This window comes from Eulemur rufifrons, chromosome 4, assembly GCF_041146395.1.
Source record: "Eulemur rufifrons isolate Redbay chromosome 4, OSU_ERuf_1, whole genome shotgun sequence".
Lineage (NCBI taxonomy): Eukaryota > Metazoa > Chordata > Mammalia > Primates > Lemuridae > Eulemur > Eulemur rufifrons.
Window position 1 is genome coordinate 9,046,931 of NC_090986.1, and position 19,167 is coordinate 9,066,097.

The 19,167-nt window shown below is 45.5% G+C and overlaps 1 long non-coding RNA gene and 1 pseudogene across 1 annotated transcript; both read left to right on the forward strand.

Annotated features, from left to right (window-relative positions):
• The first annotated feature begins 776 nt into the window (after positions 1-776).
• On the forward strand, positions 777-5,622 carry LOC138382564 (uncharacterized). Its single transcript, XR_011233460.1, has 3 exons — positions 777-854; positions 3,870-4,043; positions 5,372-5,622. It is a non-coding gene; the product is annotated as an uncharacterized lncRNA (long non-coding RNA).
• A 6,237-nt stretch (positions 5,623-11,859) lies between these two features.
• LOC138382422 (zinc finger protein 724-like) overlaps positions 11,860-19,167 on the forward strand; it is a 29,853-nt pseudogene continuing 22,545 nt past the window's right edge.

Below are 19,167 nucleotides of genomic sequence, written 5' to 3' on the forward strand. Positions count from 1 at the left end.
GCGCGTCCTGCGGAGAGCCGCCTGTGAGGAAGGACCCGGTGGCACAAGGGAAGGGCCGGGAAACTGCGGGCAGAGGCGTCGGAGACCCGAACAGGCGCCTGGTGGGGAGGGGTCGCCGGGTGTGAGTGGCACCGTGGGACCAGTGCCGGCGTTCCCGTTACTCCCCCTCCGCGAAGATCGCAGCCAGAGCCAGTGCAGCGATTTGCGTGGCATCTGGAGCAGGGCTACCGCCTAAGGAAGAGACCACAGCTGGGAAACCTGCCTGGGAGTGGCGACCACAGCCCCGCCCTGCCAGCTTGGGCCAAAGCCAGAGGGTGGACTTTCGAGGGTGGGTGTGCGTGCGTCAGCTGAAGCCCGGCCCCTGTCCCTCATCCCAGAGGCTGGCAAGACGAGGTGACACCCTCTGGTGCCGCCATTGCCTTCGCCCTGCTCTCATGACCTGGTGGGCTCAGGGGTCTGCCCCCGGGGATGCACGTGCAAGGCCAGGCGGAGGTGAGAGGGCGGATTTCCCAGGGGCGTGGGGCCCGCTGGCGGTCAAGGTCCAGCCAGACGTGGAAGTTCTTCTGGGAGGGGCCGTGGGGCCAGGGGAGGGGAGGGTCTGCTGGGCTCACACTGCACAGGCGCCGCGGTCCCCGAGGTGCTGCCCCTACGCCCCAGCCAAACCAGGCGAGCGCTCCGGGTGCCACCCTCAGGCACGCGCACTGCCAGGCTCCAGGCCGCCAAGCAGAGAAGAGTGGCCTGGAGGGCAGTTGCCAGGAGCCCGCTCCCTGGGGACAGCAAGCTCCCAGCCTGGGGGAGGGGCCGCAGGCACCTCCATCTCCACCTGGCAGCGGCGCGCTGGGAGGCCATGGCAGGTGAGCGAGGGGGCTGGGGGAGGGCGGGCGGCCACGCCGGCCTGAGAGATTTACGCGGGAATGAGCGGGGAGTGGAGCCGCCTCTGGTGCGGTTGGGGGGTCTGCCCGGGCCTCCGGGGCTCCAGGCTGCCGGCTGCCCGCCCTGGCTCTGGGTGCCTTCCTGGAACCTCAGTTTCCTCACCTGTCTGAGAGGCCCTATAATGTCAGGGTTGTATCAATAATTAGACTGATAATCCCATAAGCCCTCTGCCTGCCTGGCCTCCAGATATCTCTCCCCCTCTCTCTTTTTTTCTTCTTCTGAGTTGGTTAAGAAACCGAGGAAAGTCTCCAAGTGGGGCAACAGGTGGGGAGGCAGGAAGGCTGCTGGACTTTCGCCCTTGGCTTCAGGGGCCCTTCCTGGTGCCCGTCTCTTCTTGGGCTCTTTGAAACCTCATATCTGACTACACATCCTGTACCCCAGAGAGCTGCAAAGAATTTCATGCTTGTCGAAAACCAGAATGCTTTGTTCCCTAACCCCAGGCCCTCATCTCACCCCAAAACCCAAATCCCTTGGGGTGGCCAGCTTCAGACACAAGTCTGAATTTGCTGCTTGTTCTCTGGGGTTGACCCAAGGCCCTTACGATGGGGTATTGCTCCTCCTCCATCCCACCCCTGTGCCTCAACTCTAGTGACCCAGAACTGGAAGCAAAGTTCCCCAGGCAGGACACGTGGTCCTCCCCAGTACCCTAGCCTTGCCATGGCCTGAGGGACATCAGTCCCCAGGAAAGAGACCCAGTGCAGGGAATGTCTTTCTCCCCCCTACTCTCACATGCTGCAGCTATTTAACCTGGTGTTGTGGGCTTTCTGGGCCCCCGGGCCTTCAGGCTGGGATTTTTGCCTTGTGCCACAGTAGGGGAAACTGAGGCACAGGGACAGTATTAAATGGCAAAATCAGAAAGGCTCTGTGATTGGGAAATGCTTCCCAGGCCAGTAAGACCCCTCTAGGACGCAGCACTCCTTGGGCTGCCCCAGTGAGCTGTTCTTGGCATGAGGCACCTGGTTGGGGTCAGCACCTTGTTGGGGTGGGCGTGGGGGTGGAATGTTGGTGGGAGCAGATGCTATGGGACCCAAAGGGGGGAAAGGGACATTTTCCCTTCACTTGCACCCTCTCCTGCATTGCTGGTCTTCATCCTTAGGAGGTGAGGGAGATGGGAGAACAAGGCCAAAGACACAGGTGAGACCAGATTCCAGCCACTCAGGGATGGCTGGGGTGGGGCCTGCTTCCCACCCACCACACTCTGCCCTTAACAGCCACCAAGGCCTGGGGGGTGACCTCCCTGGGATCACATAGTATACCCTCAGGGCAGAGGAAGATCTGTGCCATTGAGAGGTTGAGATGTCTCTGGATGTCTGGGCCTGGACTCTGGGTGGCAGGCTGGGGCCACCCCGTGCTGCAGATGGGGAGACTGAGGCACAGAACTCTGGGTGTCCCAGGAACAGTGAGGAGGCCAGGGCTGGCCTGTGGGGACTTTGTGATGGCCCTGGATGTGATGGCCACCACAGGTGAGTACAACAGGGCACGAGGGCTCAGGTGGCTTCTGTGAGACAGATGGACCAAGGGGTTAAGGACACCAGCAGGTGACTGCCCCAGCCCAGTGGGAGGGTAAGTAGCTGTGGGACTGTAAAGGGGAGCTGGCAGCTCCTTTTCTGGCAGATGGACTGTGGGTGTGAGAGAGCAGCCAGGGGACAATGCCTGGGGGTTTGGCCTGTGACAGTGGCAGGTGGACTTTGCCCAGCCATGGGGGAGCCAGCCAGGGAGGTGGGGCTTCTGGTTTTGGAGGAGCTGAGAGATGTGTTCATGCATATTAGGGTCATCATGGGATATACTGGGGGGACAGTTACAACTTGGGGACCGATGGTGTGTAGACTGAGCCCCTGTGCCCTCTGGAGTGAGCAGGCAAGGGGATGGGGAAGAACCAGCCAGGGAGGTGCAGCTGGGGGAACCAGGGGAGCAGCCCCCAGGGGAGGATGGAACTGTTCCAGCTCAGCTGCCCCCTTGGCCCTGCCTCAACCACACACTCTGATGCCCTTTCTGTGGGTTTCTGCTTGCCCCTGCCCTCCTGGTGGCCCCAGGCAAGTGTTCAATGTTCCTGCCCTGTATGGGGTCTGGCTGTGAGTGTCACTGGGGATTTGCCTTCCAGAAGGCACCATCTGGCAGTGGGCAGTGTTGAGCCCTTGTGATCTCCCAGTCCTGGGAAACAGCTCCTGCCACAGTCTGCTAGACTCTCTCTGTCCCTCTCTTTGGGCTCTCCCAGGAGGCCTGGGAGGCAGCTCAGAGCTCTAAGAAGTGCCTTTTCTCAGCATCTGTCCACGCTGCTCCCACCTGTGCCTCGGCATCCTCCCCTGAGAGATGAGTGTGTCCCTATGGGTGGCTGTCATCAAGGTCACCATGGGGAGGGGGAGCTCCCATCCTCTCTCCTGAGTCTCCAGTACTTGTTTCCTGGGAGGTGACAGTCCAGCCTCCCCAAAAGTCCAGCAGGAAGGCAGCCCCCACCACAGCCCCCAGGAAGGAGAAAAACCAGTTGGGCCGTGAGGGAGTGGTTGTGTCAGCTCTGGAAACCTGGATGGGGAGGAGGTGGGATCTCCAGAATGTCATCCTCATACCCACCAGGCCCTGAGCTCTGCAGAGGGCGGCGTATGTCTCAGATTCTGCCTGTGAGGCTCCTGGCTCTGCAGGTAGCTGGGTTCTCCCCTGCTAAAGTCCTCCCAAGGCCTCTCCTGTCTCATCCACCCAGCTGGGCAGCCTGCTGGGTCCTGGTCCTCCCCCTGCGGGACGGGGAGGTGGGGGGGATATGGTGTTGAGGCTTCTGTGAGCTTGATCCAGCCCCAGCAGGGGTCTTTGAAAGGCCAACATTCTTCCTACAGAAGAGGGGAAACAGAATGGGGGTGGGCAGGGGCAGCTTTGGAAGGGGATGTTAGGTCAGATGGGCTTCTGCTTCTACCTGTTATCACCTTCATGTGCACATCTGCTGGCAGGGCCCTGACTGGACTCAGCCCCAGTGGTTGGACAAGAAGCTGCTAGCCATGCTGCCACCCACACCATTTGCTTCTGCTGCCCTGTCACCAGCAACCCCACTCCCGTCATCTCCTGGCTGAAGAACTACAGGAGTTCCATGGAGAGCATTAGTAGCATCACATCAGGGTATCTAGGTGGGCCTGGTTGCAGGGGCAGGGTCTTTGTCCTTGGGAGGAGGTGGTGGTAGGGGCTGGGGCAGTGCCTGTGGTTCAGTCCTCCCACCTGAGCGTCCACCCACAGCTGTGGCACCAGCAGTGGAGCCTGGTTGTGGAGAACATGGAGCTGGATAATAATGGAAAAAAGAAAAAAGGAATTGGCAGGGCATATTAAATTTCTGGCAATGATGCCTCAAGTAGCAGAGAACTGAGGCCCCTCAACCCAGTCCCAGGCTGGTGAGCAGTGGAGCTGGGGGCCCAGTGCAGCTCAGTCCAGGGCTCTCTCCTCCCAAACCTCAGGGTCCTGGTTTCTGACCTGCTTGCCCCAGGCTCACTCACACCCACATGATGCTCCATGTGCCATCCAGCATTAATAGCTCAGGGAGGAATATGCCCAGGACAGGGATGATGCCCTGTGCCGTCAGAGTGGTAGTGGTAGTGAGCACCTGCTCTCAGGTGCCCATGCAAGGCCTGTCCCTGACACCTCCTCAACCTCAGCCTCCTGTGCCCCTACCCAGAGAGGCAGCTGAGTGTCCTTTCTCTGCCTCCAAACACTTGCCCCCATCTCCCAGCCTCCAGTTTACCTTAATGACTAGATCCTGCTTAGTGCATTGTGCATTTTTAGAAGGTTTTTTAAAAATTCTGGAGCTTTGGGCCGGGCGCGGTGGCTCACGCCTGTAATCCTAGCACTCTGGGAGGCCGAGGCGGGTGGATCGCTCGAGGTCAGGAGTTCGAGACCAGCCTGAGCAAGAGTGAGACCCCGTCTCTACTAAAAATAGAAAGAAATTATATGGACAACTAAAATATATATATACAAAAAAAAATTAGCCGGGCATGGTGGCGCATGCCTGTAGTCCCAGCTACTCGGGAGGCTGAGGCAGTAGGATCACTTAAGCCCAGGAGTTTGAGGTTGCTGTGAGCTAGACTGACGCCACGGCACTCACTCTAGCCCGGGCAACAAAGCGAGACTCTGTCTCAAAAAAAAAAAAAAAAAAAAAAAAAAAAAAAAAAAAAATTCTGGAGCTTTTTCTGTGGAGAGGGAAAAGAAGAAAGGATAAATTAGAAAACAATGGGGCAGTGTGTAAGTTTAATTTCCTTTTATTTGAGAACTGACAGGACCCAGATTTCCTGAATAAGAGTTTCCGTTGTGTTCCTCTGAGCCCTAAGGGCTCTATAGCACTGGGGAGGCAGCTCTGTGGAGGGAGAAGTAACTCTATCTTGGAGGCTAATCTGCCGTGGGCTAGGAAGTAGTAGCCTCTTCTCAGGAACTGAATGATGTTCTGCTTCTGTTACTGTCTTGTTTACAGGGTGGCCCCTATGCGATGCTGATGCAATCGTTTTGAAGGTGACTCTGATGAAGTTGATGTTAAGCCTAACAACAGGTAGCAGTCTAGGTCTCAGGACTACTTCATAGCTGTTGGACACGGTCTGTAGCATAAATTTTTGTCAGAGCCAAAGAGGACATCTTGGGAATCTTAAGTACATATTATTTGATGACTTTTTTCTAGCTTTTAGAATCAATACAGAACATTGTGCTTGTTGTACCAATTAGTTTCAGTTTTTTTATTAATTATGGACATTATATGCAGAGAAGATACATCCACATATGGTTTTTCTTCCATTTTTTCTTGTGGTATAGTTGACATACAGTCAATTGTACAAATTTAAAATGTATAATCTAATAAGTTTGACACAATTTGATATGTAAGCACCTATGAAAACAACCATCACTACGATCAAGACAATAACTATATCCATCACCTTCCAGAGTTTTCTAATGTCCCTCATAATCTCCACCTCTCAGTCCTCCCTCACTGTCCTGCCCTGACAATCACTGACCTGCTTTTTATTGTTACAGATTAGTTTGTCTTTTAAAAGAATTTTACAAAATGGAAGTATTATATAGTATATACTCTTTTTGGTCTTGTTTCTTTCACTTATCAATAGTATTTTGACATTAATCTGTGTTTTTTCATGCTTTAAAAGTTGATTTCTGTTTACTACTGAGTTGTGTTACATTACATAAATATAATACATTGTATCCATTTACCTGTTAGTGGACATTTAGATTATATCTAGTTTGAGGATATTAAAAATAACTACCTTCTAGATATTTTATATTTTTAGGTTCTACATTTATATCTAATGCATTTTGAGTTCATTTCTCTATGTGGTGTGTGGTATGGATTCAAGTTCATTTTATTTGCAAATGATTATCTAGTTGTTCCAGTACCATGTGTTGAAAATCCAATCCGTCCTCAAATTATTTGCCTTTTCACCTTTGTCAAAAATCAGGTGTCGCACTCTGGGAGGCCGAGGTGGGCGGATCGTTTGAGCTCAGGAGTTCGAGACCAGCCTGAGCAAGAGCGAGACCCCATCTCTACTAAAAATAGAAACAAATTATATGGACAGCTAAAAATATATATATAGAAAAAATTAGCCGGGCATGGTGGTGCATGCCTGTAGTCCCAGCTACTCGGGAGGCTGAGACAGGAGGATCGCTTGAGCTCAGGAGTTTGAGGTTGCTGTGAGCTAGGCTAACGCCACGGCACTCACTGTAGCCTGGGCAACAGAGTGAGACTCTGTCTCAAAAAAAAAAAAAAAAAAATCAGGTGCCCATATATGTACAGGTTTATTTGTAGATTCTCTATTAGGTTTCATTTGCCAATTTGCTTATCTTTATACCAATATCATACCATCTTGGTTAATTTAGATTTATATTAAATCTTGAAAACATGTAGGCTTAGCCTTTGTTTTCTGTCTACTAGGGTTTCCATAAAACAATACCATAGACTGGGTGGCCTAAACAACAGAAATTTATTTTCTCAAAGCTGGAAGCAGAAAGTTCAACATGAGGTGTCTGCAGGTTTGGTTTCTCCTGAGTCCTCTCTCCTTGGCCTTTAGATGGACCCTTCTTGCTGCCTCTTTACATGGCCTTTATCTGTGCACACGTGTTTGTGTCTCTTCTTCTTCTCATAGGATCATAAGAACTGGTCCTGTTGAATTAGGAAACCAACATTATGACCTCATTTAACCTTAATTACATTTTACAAATATTGAGTCTTCCAATACTACATTTGTTTCTTATACAAATTGACTTTCAAAGATATTTAATATGAGTGATGCCTAAATCTTCCTCTAGCCCAGACCAACCAGTTCATAGTTTTTTACTTGCACAGACCAAAAAAACTTGATTAATCCTGGACTATTATCTTCACCTCACATTCTACACCAAACTTAACAGCAAGTATTTCAGATATACACAGCATGTGACCACTTCTCACTACTTCCACTGGGTCCACCCTGGTCTGGGCCACCCTATCCTCCATGGTGATGCCTGCATCAGCCTCCTCATGGGGCTCCTGCTGGTTTCTCTTCTCTAAATTTTCTTTACTTCCCACTTATTAATGCCATTAGCCCAAGTCTGAGAAACATTTTCATCAATGTAATTGAGGTAAACTTGGTGTCCCCATAATATGAGACAGAGGAAGAGGCAATAACTCTACTTCACATGAGAGAGACAAATGTGGTTATCTGGTCATGTGTAGGCCAGCTGGCACACTTTTAATCCTACAGTTCCTGGGGTTCAGTGTGACATAAGTGACTCCCTTTAGTGCAAGGCTCAGCCTCATGACAAGGTCTAAGTGTTAAATATTCTTTGTACATTCTGTTCTGAGATCTGATCAAAATGATGAGTCACATTTTTTTCTAACACTTTCTTTTCATAGTTTCCTCCATTAGGTAGGGTCTTCTCTTTCTAATCAACCTGTAAATAAAAATAGAAATTTCAGGACCACACTCCCCAGCTCCTTATGCAAAAAGGGCAGGTAAAGGCCTCAGGCCCCTGTGAAGGACTGCCCCCCCAGATCATTCATAAGGAAGTTTGCTGGTCTCTCATAAGCAAGGACATGCACATTGCAACTCTGCGTCTGTAAGCTGTCTAGCTCCTAAAAGTGAAATCTGTTCAATTCCACATTAATAATGAATTATGAGTTTATCTTCCCAGGTGAAGAACAGACAAGACAAGATCAAACACATAATTGATGCTTCCTTCCCTCCCCCTTTCTCTTCTAACACTCACCTTATCTTATGTAAAAATGTAGATTTTCCTGAACCTCACAGAATGTAGCCATCTTGCCTCACTGCTGAGCACCCTCCTCTTTCTTTTCTTTCTGTATCTTTTATTCCTCTTAAATACTGAAGTTCCCAAATTCCTCATCACAAAAATAGCCACAGGTTTTTCTGTGGCTTGTGTTTTTCCTGGGCACATCCTAAAACTTTGGCTTAATAAACCTCCATTGATTGAGACCTTTGCCTGAGTCACTTATTTTGGGTTGTCTATCTTTTTTTTTTTTTTTTTTTTTTTTTGAGACAGAGTCTCACTCTGTTGCCCAGGCTAGAGTGAGTGCCGTGGCGTCAGCCTAGCTCACAGCAACCTCAAACTCCTGAGCTCAAGCGATCCTCCTGTCTCAGCCTCCCGAGTGGCTGGGACTACAGGCATGCACCACCATGCCCGGCTAATTTTTTCTATATATATTTTTAGCTGTCCATATAATTTGTTTCTATTTTTAGTAGAGATGGGGTCTCGCTCTTGCTCAGGCTGGTCTCGAACTCCTGAGCTCAAACGATCCGCCCACCTCGGCCTCCCAGAGTGCTAGGATTACAGGCGTGAGCCACCGCGCCCGGCCTGGGTTGTCTATCTTAAATGTCCTTTACCATATGGTAAGAGGACGTTGGCTATCAATTCCTAGAATATCATCTGCTTCTTCCAATATTTTCAAATTTGAGGCTGATCTTTCTGAAGGGGTCTCACTCCATAAGTGACTCTCTCTCTCTCTCTCTCTTTTTCTAGCTCCTTCTTTTTGGTTTTTACTCAAATGCCATGTCAAATGGAGCCAAAATTTTTGTTAGACACTGCATTCTTTTCCTCTTGCTCTGAAAACTGAGCAAAGTTTTTATCTACACTTTACATTAATACATTCTTTTCAGCACTGAATCTTTTTTTTTATTATTATTTTGTGGTTTTTTTCTGAATAAAATGCTTTGGAACATATGTCTATTCATTTGACATTTTAATCAGTAATCATATTCTATGGCCTTTAATTTCCAATGAATATATTCAATTTTGGAGTCCCTAGCTAAATATTGTATGTAAAAATTAAGATGGGTTATACAAAATCTTTGGTGGTTGCAGGCCCCTAGAATTGTAATCACAAACATTACTGAAAATGAGTTTTTATTTGATCTAAAGAAAATAGTAAATTTAGTTAGATATGGTAGCAGTAGTTGCATTAGATTTTTTGATTCATTAGAAATAGACAATGAAACACCTACAAACTAAATAATGTGGTCTGTTATATTTGCTTTAAAATGCCACTAGGGGCCGGGCGCGGTGGCTCACGCCTGTAATCCTAGCACTCTGGGAGGCCGAGGCGGGTGGATCGCTCGAGGTCAGGAGTTCGAGACCAGCCTGAGCAAGAGTGAGACCCCCGTCTCTACTAAAAATAGAAAGAAATTATATGGACAACTAAAATATATATATACAAAAAATAATTAGCCAGGCATGGTGGCGCATGCCTGTAGTCCCAGCTACTCGGGAGGCTAAGGCAGTAGGATCGCTTAAGCCCAGGAGTTTGAGGTTGCTGTGAGCTAGGCTGACGCCACGGCACTCACTCTAGCCCGGGCAACAGAGTGAGACTCTGTCTCAAAAAAAAAAAAAAAAAAAAGCCACTAGGATAGCTGGAGCTGATCATTGAAAATGATGAGAAAATAAAAATTTTGAAGCTTTTTGATTGGTACTATTTGTGACAGGTTTTTATTAAATAATTATCTCTACTATTGTGTAAGATGTTTGTATTTCTATCACAGTATTTATACAAAGCATATAAACATTTCAATAAAAATGCCTAGCATACTGCACATCAGCCCCATTCCATAAGAAAGAAAGGCAATCATCTTCCTGCACATTGTGGTGATGGATTTCGAGGATCATCATCAGATCTGGATGGGACAAATTCAGGTGAATGAGTAGAAGACAGTGTAGCATTAGAATTAGGAAGAGAGCACTCTAAATGTTCCTGCAAGTATGGACAGTGGTGTTGCCAAAAATCTTTGTGCAAGATTATCTCTGTGGGTGTTACTAAGAATGTCATTCTTACCTAATGACACCATTACATTTTCCTAACTATCCATAAGTTAGAGCTGTGTGTCTTCTGTAAGTTAATATGGAATGGCCTCTGGCCTATGAGCACATGCTCTACAGTCACCAGACCATCAGGTTATCCCCTGTGTGATGTGCCAGACCCAAGCCCATCTGCTGAAGTGATGCTCAGGCACAGAGTAGAGAGCACCTGGGCCCTTACCACCCACTGCTCATGGGCTCCATGTCCCTTGTTCCCTAGGCCAGCCCTGAGCTCTCTGCCGCTTTGTACAGGCCACAGGAGAAGGAGCTGGTGCTGTGCCCACCACTGCCCTTGCTGGAGGCTCAAGTCCTGGCCACTGGGTTGATATGTGGGGGCCACTAATCCCTGGAGGCCATAGATGTACTATCAGATTTCAGTCACCTTTGGAAATCCTACATCTTAACACTAACATTCCGCATAACAGAAATCATGTTTTAAATGTGTATTCCATGTTTTGTAATGTATTTGCAGAGTTCTGTGACCACAATCTTGGGGTTCGCTCATCTTGGGGCCCCATCATCCTTTGTTCAGTGTATGATTTTTGGAAGAGGGATAGGTCCCCTCCAAGCAGCAGGTGAAAAGCAGTGTTCTACCTGTGGACACTTCCTGCTTACAGCCCCTGTTCTCTTTTGGGGCACCATCTCTCCCACTCTTGGGCCTGAAGAGAGATGATACTAGGGACAGGGTGTTACCTTTCCTCTGACAAAAAAGCATGGTTCAGGCCCTTCACCTCTCTGAGGTCACAGGAGTCAGAGCCCTCAGAGTTGCACTTCAGTGTGGCAGCCACTGGCCATGTGGGGCTACTGATCACCTGGAATCTGGCTGGTCTGGACTGAGATGTGCTAAATACTTAAAACATGAAATGAGTTTCAAAGGAACAGTACCAAAAAACAGTATCCCCCCCCAAAAAAAACTTCATTAATAATTTTATATTGATCAAATATAAAAACAATATTTTGGATATATTGGGTTAAATAAACTATTACAATCAATTTTACTTGTTTCTTTTTTTTAATGTGGCTACTAGAAAATTTTAAATGACACACGTACCTCACATATTATTTCTATTGGGCATTGCTGCCTTAGAGGAGTGCCTCCATTTTCAAGGCTCAGGCTCCTCCTCAAAAGACCAGAGGCCAAGAAGGTTAGAAAATCTCAAAGTGTAACTTAATTGTTATTATGTTATTTCCATTTGTGAATAACGTATATATTTACTGTATGTGTGTATATATAATATATATAAAATTCATAAGAATATAATTAATATTCAATGTTAAATACAAATGTCCCCCGGGGCAGAGCATGTCCCAGACCAGGGGCAACGGCCTAACTGAAGAGCTACAGGGAGAAACCTGTTATTCTGGCCTGAGTCAGCCCTAGTCGGATCGTGTTTTCTGTCACTCATGGCCAGAGGGGTGGGACCTAGAGCCTTATCCAATCAGGGGTGCTGAGGTGAGGACTGTCCAATCAGGTACACAGCCAGAAAGAAGGAGGCGGCTTCCGGAATCTGGCGCGGCCTTTGTTTCCTGCGCGGGGCGAGGAGCGGAGGTACCCTCTCCACTGTTCCGTCTCCAGGACTGTCTCCGTGTCTCTGCCACGGTCTCAGTCACCCTATGACTTGCAGGTACTGGGAGATCCATAGAGAGCACACTGGGACACCCCAGAAGCTGGGAAATGGTGAGTGTGCCGGTGGGATGTCTTGTGCGAGGGGAGGGGGCTGGTCGGAGCCACCGGAAGCGGCTGTGGTGAACCCGGGCCTCCCCGCGTCAGCTCGGAAGTCTGGAGACTGAAGTTGGCCACTGGCACGCCTCAGCCCTCAGGTCCCTCTGGCCACAGGGTGGGGCAGGGTGGGCAACTGGAACCCTGGGCATCCCGTACTGTCCCTTCACGTTTACTTTGGCCGCATCTGGCATCCCTCTCTGTGCAGCTCTGCGCCCACAGCCCAGCGTCTCCCCCAGATTGTGCGGGGAGATGGGACAGTCTTCAGGGGAGAATCTCCACTCGGTGTGCGGGGTTTATGCCTCGGAGGCGTTGAAGTCCGTGAGGTCCCCATACCTCCTTTCTCCTATTAAAAATTAATCTGAGGGAGTGTGAAAACTTAAAAATGAGCAAATAGCAATTTGTGAATCTAGAAGCCCTCAACCATGGTTTGTGGTTTTGGGACCCTGGAAGGGCTTGAAGGAGAGGCTTTTTATGAGGTAGCAAACTACAGTCAGTAATTGATTGGATACAGCGATGTACTGGCCTTATGTGGACTACCCAGGTGGCTGTTTTCTGGTTATGTACTCAGCTTTACTGGCAGTTTGTGATTGGTTAAACTTGCGTTTTGTTCTCCTCTAAGTTCTAATTTAGAGGAAATGCATTGGAGTTAGAATTGTGTTTCCTTAGGTAGAAACCCAGGACACTAGAGCCACTTCTGTTTAATTTCTCTCTATTTAATTATTTTAACACCTCTCAGGAGGAATGGTTTTCCCTGCATTTTCCAAAGGTACGGCAAGCAGGTTCTCAAGTCCTAGACTCAGATCAAGTTTGCCCAGTCTTCCTGTCCTAGGGGTCTGTTGAAAATCCTAAATTTTGAGTGCCTTCCTCACACTCCCAAATGCCTATTACTGCTTTCCACTTTATAACATTAACAACTATTTTTCCTTTTTTTATTTTTAAAAGACAGTATTTTAATTGTTGATTATTTTTTCACAGAGTGGTGATGATCTCTTTTTAAGATATTTGTGTTCTGTTTCTGAACATCTCACATGAGAGGAAAGCAGAGAATAATCACCTAATGCTCCCCTATAAAAAAAATCTTTGTGATTCTCTTCCTTTTATCTTCCCTAGGCACACACACCTTACTAGACTACCTTTATGTTGAAGTTACCCCTTGGAAACTTTATAGGGTGATGTGTCCTCAGCCATCCTTCTGTCTTTTCCTGATGCTGGTTTTACGACTGTCTGGGGATGACCCAAAGGCTCATAGCCGTCATGTCTCCTGGAGTGTCTAGTGAATGTCAGCCCTGGTTTATCTCCTCCCAGAGGACAGCCTGAGGTGTGGGGGTGGAACTTCTTGGGGGGAACAGCTGTGTGCCCTGGTGCTGAGAGGAGTCTCCTGTTGTCCCTTTCATCTGAAAAGCTAACCCCGTGGGACATTAAGGTTTTCTTTCCCCAACCCGAGCTTCCATTCCATGTAGACACACTGGTGCTCACCTAATAGGATGCTGGTATTGAGGGGAAAGGGCAGAAGTGACTGCTGCCCTCTGGATTCTTTCAGACTTTTGAAGGAAGGGGGAAAAAAAAAAACTGTCTCAAAGGACAAGGAAAACCCACCCAAGTGAGGCAGTGCAAGAACCTGCAAAGCAAATTCCACTTTAGGCACACAGAGGCAGAGCAGGGTCTCCTAGAATGGTGGTTACTGCGTCCTTCAATGAGGAGGATGGGGGTGGGAGGGTTTCCCAAGTGATAGGACGGTCTGACTTGACACTGGAGTCACAACATGTCTGTACTGCAGTCAGCACCACCCGTCCCTGGACTTGTCATCTTAAGATTGTTCATTAACTGGAAAATATATTTTATCAGTGAAACCTGAAAGATAATATATTTCCAATGAGGCAATAAAGGGGTGACTTTCAGGGAAAAAATCTAGTTGTTTGTTCCATTTGTTAATGATTCTTATTTACTGTTTTTCTTCCCCAGAGTAAGTGTTGTAAGGTTTTGTGGTCTGCTCTGTTTTGAGGTGATTTCAAACAGAATCTCAGGGCTTAGCTTTGGTAATGCTACCGGGGAGAAGAAATAGGAAAAATGTCTTTACCATGATGGCTTCAGAAAAGTGAATTCATTTCCAGAAGAAATTATGGCAGATAAATTGGTGAATTGTAAATACTCACCAAAACATCAGTTTCTCTGTTATTCAGGGTGGGGAATTTTTAACAGTGGACAATTCTGTTCTATTTCCTGTGATCTGGATGTCAGAGTTAATGGCTAAATTTTTTGTGACAGAACTTGGAATTACTAGAAGTGTGCATATATAATTCGTTGTTTGCTAAATGTTTGTTGTAATGGAAATAATTAAATGATGTGTTTACTGTTTGAAAAGGATAATTTTTGGTTTTCCTATTGAGATGTGAAATGTAAGTGCCCTATAATTTTCTTCCCTTCTGTAAATATAAACACTGAGTTTGAGTGATTTTGCTGGATTCTTCAAACACTGGCTCTTATTTAAAACTGTGTAAAAAACCTTAACTGGACAGCAGAGACCTGGGCTCAGAGACTTCAAGCAAAGGTCAATGCTGATCTAGCAAAAGGAGACCACTGAAGGCCCAGATACTTCTTCCTGGGGAGCCTCCCCTCCAGGTGCCCCAGTCTGTTTACAACAACCAAGAAAGGAGCCCTTTATACTGAGAGAAGCTACAGAGCCCTAGGAACCTGGGGATTCTCAGGCATGTGTGGTCAGGGTTGGGATGGAAGCAGGGGTGTGATGCGCTTTCTGAGGGTGTAATTGTTTTTTTCTTGGGCTGTTTTTAGACATTATATAATAAAGTGAATTTTAATTTAAGTTAAATGTAACCTTATTATAAAGAAGTTTTGCGAATTGGTAAAAGCACCAACTATATGATCTGCCAACATCTCAAAGTTTAGGCAGACAGGGGCTTTTTTTTCATAGGGAAGAACAAAGAAGATTAAAAAGAAGGCAAGGAGGAAGAGCAGGATGGAGTATGTTAAAATCAGATCCTAGGTCAGAGAATATTTCACCCTGAAGTCAGCCTGTTCTTGGGAGGGGCATAAAGAGGGCTTGTATATGTTGGCTGAGGCTGAGGGCGGGCCAAAGTACAGCAGCCAGGGAGGAGAGAAACTGAAGGAAAGTTTGGTAAACAGTATTTTGTTCTCATCACTGAAAATAAAAGTTTTCAGCAAATTGTTGACAAGGTAAAAATGAAAATTTTTAGAGTCTGTTTGGCTATGTGATAAGTGAAAAAAACCATCATCTGTCATAATGGGAAGGATCTTTGTATGCCATTGGCTGCTCTTGCAGAACATAAAAGATGTGGGATTTCTTTACTCAGACCTATTTACCAGGACATTCATCCCACCTTCCCCCACCACATTTCCTTGTCCTATACATCTCTTTCACTTGGCTAGTCCTGGGTATTTTCCTTTGTAATAAAACAGCAAGTAAAATGTTTTGCTGAGTTCTGTGAGTGATTCTTTCAAATTATTGAACTTGAGGAGGCATATGGAAGCCCCTGATTTATAGGCAGTTGCTCAGAAGTATAGATGGGACCCAGGGCTTGCCACTGGTATCTGCAGTCTTGGCAGTGTTATGGGACTGTGCCCTAAACTTAAAAAATCTGGTGGCTCCCTCTTGGGTCTGGCACCAGCTGTAGTACCTCACAGTGCACCATGGCTAGGCTGCTGGCGCAGTCAGGGTGGCTGCCCAGGTCCAGCCTCATGCCACCTGGCTCCTGGGCACTGCCACCCCCTGCACCCTGTTGCCCCTGAACGTGGCCCTGCTTCTGTACAGGCCAGACATGTGGCTGCTGCACACAGCCTTGGGGAAGTGCCACAGCTGCCAGGACCCTAGCAGAATCAATGAGACTGTAGATCACCCAATTAACTTACCCACTCTACTGCTAATGAAACTTGAGTTGTTTCAAATTTATTTTTTGTTGCTGTTAACAGTGTCATTCTTGTTTTTGTCCCCAAATGTTCACACTGTCTAAATTCATTGACATAATGGAAGAAACTGAGGCACAAAATACAATTTTAAAGAATTTACTTGAGCCAGCGTGAGAATTGTTGCCCGGAAAACTCAGACCAAAGTAACCTTGGGTCTGAATTCTGTTTGGTCTTTGTCATAATTAGATTTTTAAAGGCTGAAAGGGAGGCAAGAAGTAAGCCAATATGAAGTTGTTTGTCAGAAATTTTCCTCACAGAAATAACATTGATTAGTGACTGGCTGTACATTGTTGAGCTGTAAGGTATGAGTTATGGTGTTTAGCATGTGACATTGTTAGTTACCTTATCACTATTTGTGGTGTCAGCTTGGAGTCCACATGGCAGATTTGTGGTGTGATTTCTTAGTTCAAGGATCAAGGGGAGTGGGACATAACTGCTGCCCTATCATTGTGCCTCTCTGGGCCTGATAATTTAAAGGAGGCTTGCATTGCTCAAATACAACTTTATTTTTTCTAATTTCTCCTTTTTGATCACAATCTTTCTTTTTAACAGCATTGATCAAAGTCTGACTGTCAAGATGTTCCTTGTTGCCAGGGATCTCATTCTCATATAATCCTGTCTGACACTGAGCCAAGGGGAAGAGGAAACATTTTAGTGAGGAATTTTAAGAGCACTCAAAAGCCAAATTGGGATTGTCTCACAGAGTGGTAAAAATGAGACTTCAGTCAAGTCATTGATTTTCATAACTACTGTTGCTTGTGTTAATTTTTCTAGCCCTTGCAATACTATGATTTTACTTTTCTTGGAAGAAGTAAAAGAATAATACATAGCATTAATAAGTTGAATACTACACATATAATATATATAAGCATAAAAACGAACTTGTATGCCAGAACAATAACAAAACACCTATTCCATTAGGGAGCCACCTAAAAAGCATCATGACAAAAATTCAATCCAGGTTCTTTTTTAGAGACTTGTAGCCAGGTGATTTCTTTCCTAATTTTTTCTAGATGAAATTCTACTTCATGGTAACTATTTATGTATAGACAATAAAAGGTGTTTGCCACCACACATGCACCTCCTTGCTCAGGTAATATATTATCTAAAGCAGTGTGATTGCCTAGTACATCCTAAGCCAGTGAATCAATAGCTTTTTGTTGAGCTGTGATGGTAACTATAGTTGCATTAGCAATTTTTTCTAAGGTTATAGAAAGATTTCTAATCATGTATTGATGAGAAGTGACACCCACTAAGGCAAAAGTATCTTCCCAAAGAAAGGCATGGGGCTATCTTCTTTTTGCCTAGGAAGATGCTTAGCCTTTTTTCCCCAATAGAATCTCCATCTAAAATAGATTGAGAGAAAATTTTGTGGGAACTAGTGGAGTGTTGCACTTCTTCAGAGCTGTCTATAGTTAGAGGACTGACAAAATGTCTGAAGAGACATTGCTCTTTAATTCACCAGCACAGGGATTGTTCAACAATACCAGATATGATTCTGTCAGTGTTGGTTGAAATCTTTTATTTGTTCGTGTTTCCAATAAAGAAATTACCCATGTTGAAGGCCATAATCTTTGATATTTGTATCACCAGGGAGCACTCAGTTCAAAAAATCTTTAATTTAAAATTTTTAGTGAGAAGCTTTATAAGACCTTGGCAATAATGAAGCATATCGCCTTTAAAGAGAGCTAGTTGCAGGCTATTTCATCCAGGTGCATGGACCTTCATGCTATTATTTTAAAGGGAGAAAGCTGATGTTTCTCAAGGAGGGTAAAACATAAGATAAACAGTACTAACAGAAGAGCCTTAGGCCAGGGAATGTTAAAAGTTTCTGTAAACTTTTTTAGTTGATTTTCTATTACTCTATTTGTATATTCCACCAATCCAGAAAACTGAGAGTGATGCACAGAATGGAAATGCTAAAAAATTGGCCATAGTTTACAAATAGAGAAATTATTTTACCAGTGAAAGGGGATTTTTCAGTCTCTGTGAAGATGAGAATAAAATCTCAGAGAAGAAATAGGACAAGACTTAAAATGATCATGGTTAAAGACACAATTGATGAACAAATTTGGTCATTTTATTTTTGTCAGTTTACTCGAAGGTGAACCAAAGCCTTTTATTGTCTGTTATTGGTACTTCATGAAAATCTTGTTTAAAAGATAAAACCAAATTTTATCCTCATATTAATGTACTATTTTTAAATAAAACTTTATAAACAGATTTACTGAACCTCAATCGGCTCTCACCACACAAGATAAGATTTCCACCTCTTGTGAATTTTTCCCATTCTCTTTCTCCAGTCTTCTGTATTCATTTTATCTCATTTTTCTTTTATCCTTTTAATTAATGCAACTTTTAAATAAACTGTAAACTAGGCAAGCTTACTTTTTTAGAAAAAAACAACATCTTTATGTCTTTTTTTTAATAACTATTTTCACCACAAAACACATGTTATTTTCTTTATACATTTGGTATGTAGAATTTTTTCTCTCCTTATCTCTAGGTTTAGTTTCCATATGTTAGTGAGATTTTTAACTCTTTGTAATCTTAATTCGTAGTGAAGTCCTCAGAAATAAGCAGTATTTTTGAAACAGGTGTTCTTTCTGTCACCTGAACAGTGGCATAATCATTGCTCACTGCAACCTCAAACTCCTAGGCTCAAGTGATCCTCCAGGCTCAGCCTCCTGAGTGGCTAGGGTGACAGGTACATGCCATCATGCCTGATTAATTATTATTATTATTATTTTGTAGAGACAGAGTCTGGCTCTGTTGTCCAGGCTGGTCTCAAACTCCTGCGCTCAAGCAATCCTCCAGCCTCAGCCTCCAAAATGTGTAGCATTATAGGTGTAAGCCACCACACCTCGTTGAAATATGCAATTTTAACTGTTAGTTGCATACTAATACTTTGTGAATTCTTTCTTTCTTTTCTTTTTCTTTTCTTTTCTTCTGCGGGGTCTCACTCTGTCACCCAGGTTGGAGTGCAGTGGCATGATCACAGCTCACTGCAACCTCAAATTCCTGGGCTCAAACAATCCTCCCAGTTCAGCCTCTGGAGTAGCTGGGATTACAGGTGTATGCAACCATGCCCAGCTAATTTTATTAAAGAGACAAGCTGTCACCATTTTGGTTTTCTCTTTTAAACAAGATTTTCATGAAGTATTAATAAGAGATAATAAAAAATTTTGGTTAACTGTGAAAAAAATATAATGACCAAATTTGTTCATCAATTATGTCTTTAACCGTGATCATTTTAA